Genomic DNA, 6,000 nt, shown 5'->3' with positions numbered 1-6,000 from the left:
AAAAAGCCTGGAAAATAGTGGGAAATTATTGGATTTGAGTAAAAAAATCTTTGAAAATTCTTGGAAATTTCTTATTGAAAAATTTTGGCTTTTCATCTTCCGGAAAACCTTTGGCTTTCCGTTTTCCCGAAACCTTTTGGCTTTCCGAATTCCGGTAAAAACTTTTGATCTTCCGTATTCCGGAAACCTTTGACCTTTCACATTCCGAATTTTTTTTTGTCTTTTCATTTTCCCAAAACTTTTGGCTTTCCGTATTCCGGAAAAACCGTTGGAATTCCGAAATTTTTTGACCGTTCGTATTCTAAATGCGTTTGGGGTTGATTAAAAATTTCAAAAAATTTCTGAAAATTAGTGAAAAATTAGACAAAGGTTATTTTAAACTTTGAAAAAATGTGAGGTTGGTGTTTGGCACGTGGTGTGTCCATTCGGGCGCCCGTGACCATTTAAATTCCTTTTAAATTATATTTTTTGACCCAGAAAATTAGAAAAATCCATTAAAATTAAAAATTTTCATTGGATTTGAGAATTGTCGGGTGGAATTGAAAATTTCGTGAACGATGGGATTCTCAGGAGAAATTAGGAATATTCTGAAATTATTTTTAGAAATCTTAAAAATTGGTATTTTTAAAATATCAATGGTATTTTGGCAAATTAAATTGCTAAATTTTTTTTGGAAAAATATAGGTTTGGAATGCCATGAGATAGGTTTCGTGGAATTCAAAATTATTATATTTTGAGGCCCTAGAAAACTAGGAAAAATTAGAAAAAATCATGATAAATTCTTGTTCTCGAGAATTTAATATTTTCGAGGGTTATTTAATGTTGAAGTACGTTTTCTCGTGCTGACATTAGATAGATGCGAGTTATTCGTATATTATTAATACGATTATATCTCGTATTAATGGATATTTATGTTTGGATTAATTCTAAACGATATATTCATGATTTTTTACCATTGTTTAGCCATTCTTTTTGGACATGTTCCTTAATTTCTTTTGATGGCTATAATTTTCGTTCAAAGTGTGTTTCACCTTTGACACTTTTCCATTATAATTTATTTTGCACTTATTAAAGTGTGGATTATGCTTAATTTTTTAAGCCTAAGACAAACTCTATCATGGGTTAGTTGATTGGTTTATTTTGGTGGATTTCTATTGGATATTTTCCAAGTTTTATATGGACTCATCAGGTTCGGCCTAGATCACTTGTGTCTAGGGTTTTTTTTATTGAGTGCTACACATATGTGTTTCACTTTCTTACTTTGGAGTTTTATTTGAACAACACAACGTTCATATACTCTGGATTGATGAGTTGGCCACCAATTTTAATGCTTCTTTTTGGCATGATTTATGTCCATTAGATGGTATGCATTGATTTTTATGATCAACTATGGTTTTTATGGATTTAAGAAGCTTCTATGCTTTTATCCATGGTTTTATAAGGATCTTTTGATCTTTTAAATAATTACATGTGCTTTGAAGGTAGCATTTGCCTTCATTTTTTGCACATAATTTTGGAGTATATTTCTTATACTCTTGTATATATTCCAACTCGGATACCTAGTTGCTTATATATCTAGGTGAGTTATTTTTCTACCCTAACTTTATTGTGTTTTGGGTAGTTATCATTAGAAAGGCGCCAATAATTCAATTTCTTTTCTAATGATGTACTCTCAGAAGGAGTTATTCCTTGATGTAGTCTCAAGTATATAGAGACAGGTTTAGTATGTGAAAGTCTGGATAAGGCCATCTTATTCCTTTTATACAGGATTTTATTCATATTTCCTAGACAGCATACTAGGGAGTTTCAAATTGTTAAGATATGTATGGGTGGTATCATGGTGGAATGGGACGCTAGGGATCCCTCACATATATTATCTTATGGGTGGTATCATGGTGGAATGGGACGCTAGGGATCCCTCACATATATTATCTTATGGGATAATTTGGGCTCAAGATTGTTGCTTTGCTTACATCACTTAGCATGTTGACCTCAACATTCAAAGACAATCTTATTTTCTAAATTCACTAGAAGTTATAGTGTGGGCACTCTCTAGATAAACTTCTGTTATCTATAGCCTGCATGTTATGATGAGGGCAATCTCATCGGCATTTTCACTTGTTGAAATCTCTTTCTTTAGAGTTCAAACAAGTTTATCTTGTTGTGTTCGGATAAGGAAATTTGGATTCTTCCTTTGTTGGCATTTCTTTGTTCCGTACTTTAGGTGATTTACACAATCAACCTGATAGGTTTACGGATGGACATATGTAACTCATCGAGACGTTGATGATTCTCTATGTTGATATGGGTAACTCGAGACGTCGATTATTCCATATGCAGATGTGGATATGTCGGGGCGCCGATGAATCCCTGGTTTCTGCTGTTATAATGCCATGTTTTCATACTTTATTCCGAATGGTTTACAACGAGGAAGTTACTTTGAATGTGAATTACTCTGATCATCCGTAGTTCTGATGGGCAAACAGAGTGTATGAATCAGATTGTAGAGGATATGCTTCGTGCATATGTCTCTAGAAAATCATCATATTGGGAAAAATATCTTCCAATGATGGATTTTGCCTATAACAGTTTTTTGACGGCTATTATTTTTTAGTCCGTGCATACTTATGTATGGGTATCAACCCAGGGCACCTATTGATGTCGGTCTTAAGGACATCGAGCTTGATGCATCGAGGGATTTCTTGCGAGATATGCAGGAAATGCTGACCGAAGCTTGGGATTCTATCAGGAGTGCTCATGATAGGGCACGATTTTTTGCTGATAGGGGACGCTCATCTCGGTCTTTTGAACCAGAAGCGTTGGTTTATTTTAATGTTACTAAATATTTTCAGACTTTATCAATGGGAAAATTCTCAAATTTATCTCCTAGATATTGTGGTCCATTTCGAGTTATATATCGGATTGGCACGATTGCGTATGAACTAAAACTACCTCCAATTGTTAGAGTTCATCCAGTCTTTCATATCAATAGATTGAAAGGGAAACTGGGAGGTGAGGATGACACAGTTACTCCTCAAGAACTCGTTGAAGTCGATGAATTATCCTATGTTCCACATGAACCTGATAAGGTACTTGAATTCAGGGAAAGGAAACTTTGTAGTTGACTAATCCCTGAGGTTAAAATAAGGTGAAAAGATAGGAAAATTGAGAATTCGACTTGGGAGTCGGTTGAGATTGTTCAGCGCAGTTCTCCTTCTTTTCATTGCAAGAGTGCAATGTTTTGAGAGAGGGGAAGTATGTTATATGTACATTATGTGTGCTATGTTATATACACATTATGTGTGCATATACTAGGAGGCTAACCCACATTAGGCTTGTGAGCATGGGAGCATGGGAACAAGCTCTAGTGGAGCATGGGTTAGGACTAACCCACATTAGGCTTGTGAGCATGGGAGCATGGGAACAAGCTCTAGTGGAGCATGGGTTAGGACTAACCTTAAGGTTTAAGGTTAGGGTCAGGCATCCAAGGGTCACACATGAGGAATGGAAAGTCAAGAGTCACTTGTGAGGGCCCTCCTATATAATAGGGGCATGGGGCACACTCAAGGGGGCTTGGAGGCTAGGAAGCTTGAGGCTTATGCTATGGTCTCTTGTGTAGAGGTCCATATCTACTCATCTACCATTTCACACTTTAGCTACATGCTATTGGATTGGAGGTATACCTCTTGATGGTATGGGACATCAAGGTAGAGGTATGATGTATTTCATTATTATTCATGTGTGCATCCCTTGGGCTCGGGGGTGGTTGGGTGGTTGAGTTTATGCCTGATTTATGCATGTTTTATGCATAACAATTATCTAGAGAGATCTTAGGGTTTTAACAGACACAATGATTTCATTAAAGGAATGTTTTAAAGATAGCTAATGCTGAGAAAAAGGCAATTTCATATTTGGTATGTAAGTGGTGTGACTAGTTTTATGTTTGCATGAACATGCGGCTAGGGGGCCTGGGAACTCTTTTCCCTGGTACCCGGGACAAAACCTAACCAAATTCCTAATTGGATCCCATCATCAAAACATGGCTATCCCATGGGACTGATGGATAGGCTGGACTAATGGATCCGTAAATCGAGACTCAATTTCTGTTTAGTTCGATAGATGAAGTAAATCTCGAACAAAAATTGTTCTATGGAAAAAGAATCAACGGCTGTGCCTCTCGATGAGGAAAAAAGCGTCGGTCTCTATGATCCAAGTGTAATCTGTCCCTTGATCTGACTATGGAACTTACGAGTCCGATCAGATTAGTTCAATTAGTTAAGGCTTTTGACTACGTTAGGGAAAAGTTATCCTGGTGGAATTGCCCGTGCTTTCCAGGCAAAGGAAGTTTTTTCGGGCTCGGTTTCGGAAAAACCGATGGATTAGTCTCTTGTCCGGATATCCGTGGGCGAGGCCCCGAGTGTGGGACCCTACCTTGCGTAAGAAGTACTACTTCCACTGCTAGCACCCTAGAATTTGTTGCGCAGTGGAGTCAGGGATCTTACAATTGGTATCAAAGCCATTTGGCTAATGAGGAACAACCGAGAAGCCAAATATGTCAAAAATTTATCAAGAAGCACTAAAAGGTTGTAATTGTGTGATAAAATTCATACAATTTGATGTTCAAATTGAAATTCGTAAGTTAGTAATTGGGTCTTTAGATGGAAATACCACAATTGTATAGAACCCCTGACTTGCTTGAGGCCTAGACATGATAGTATTTACCATGACTACCTGTATATACCGAGGGTATAACTGCAGCTCTTTACTGGCAGTATATACGGGTAAATCTAAGACTTGAAATTATAGCATTAATACTATCCAAATGATGAATTCAAATGTGGTTGATATGATTTTAAATTCTGATTGAGAAATGATGAGTTGATTTGGATTCTGATTGAAAAATGAAGATTTCTGAATTTTGGTGTGGCTGAATTGTAATAAATAAGCAAAACCTCAATGAGGATGAATGGGACGAGTCCCTGTGATAATGTTCATAGTTAGAATGATGTTAATGACTCCAGCAAATCACTATAAGATTAGTGGATTGTGCTGGTAGATTGCTGCTGTTAACACTTGACCCAGTGGATCAAGTTAAAGCAAGGTCAAATTAAAAATCTGCATAAATGAAAAATTTCCATGAAGGACTGTTCAGATAGAAAATTCGGTCTAATGGACCATTATTGTGATAAGGAATTGAATGTTATGATCTGAGTAAATTGTTATTTAATAATGAGTTTTATATAAGGGATCTTTATCCTAGGATTCTATTTGGGTTCACCAAAATATAAGGAACCCATAATCCGTTGGATCTTAAGAAAAAGAATTCTCCTCTAGTTTTGCGAGATGAGGACATCTCGCATTTTTTAAGTGGGGTAGAATGTAAGATTTCTCCCCAGGCTCTCAGAATGTTCAATATCTTCCCCTGTAGTCAAATCCCTCTTCAAAAATATCAAAGATCTTGTTTCTACCTGTTTTGGCCTAGAGAGAGAAAATGTTATGGAGAAAGATTATTCAGATTTTGAATATTTTTGGATAGAAAAATTTCTCATCTTAGTAATATAAGTTTCCCTGAAACAGAAGTTCAAAAAGATTTCCAGAAGGTGCATTAGAAATCAAGTATAATCTGCTCAAGAGGCCTTATCCTAGGGGTCCAGATTTTTGAAAAATTTTAAGTTAAGGTTCCTATGGGCCAATAGGATCAATCCATGTGTGGGGAGGAGATAAATCCAATTTGTAATAGAAAATAACCAAAAATGAGTAAATGCCCACGTAAGATGAAGAGTTGACTATGTACAAGGTTTATTAGTAAAAAACTATGAGTATTACTTAAAAAAATGAGATATTTTAGGTATAATGATTCCATTTTGACACATGTGTAAGGAAGGGGAGTCCCTTCAAGGAGGCGTCTACTTCACATGCTTGAATGAGTTTTAAACTAAAAAATAATGTGATATTTTTATCTCTCCTCTCAACCCGAATAAAAAAGGAACCAAACCGAAT

The sequence above is a fragment of the Cibotium barometz genome, chromosome 3 (assembly GCF_041138505.1).
Source record: "Cibotium barometz isolate CiBa-2024 chromosome 3, ASM4113850v1, whole genome shotgun sequence".
Lineage (NCBI taxonomy): Eukaryota > Viridiplantae > Streptophyta > Polypodiopsida > Cyatheales > Cibotiaceae > Cibotium > Cibotium barometz.
The sequence above is the reverse complement of the archived record's forward strand: the minus strand, read 5'-3'. Positions refer to the sequence as shown.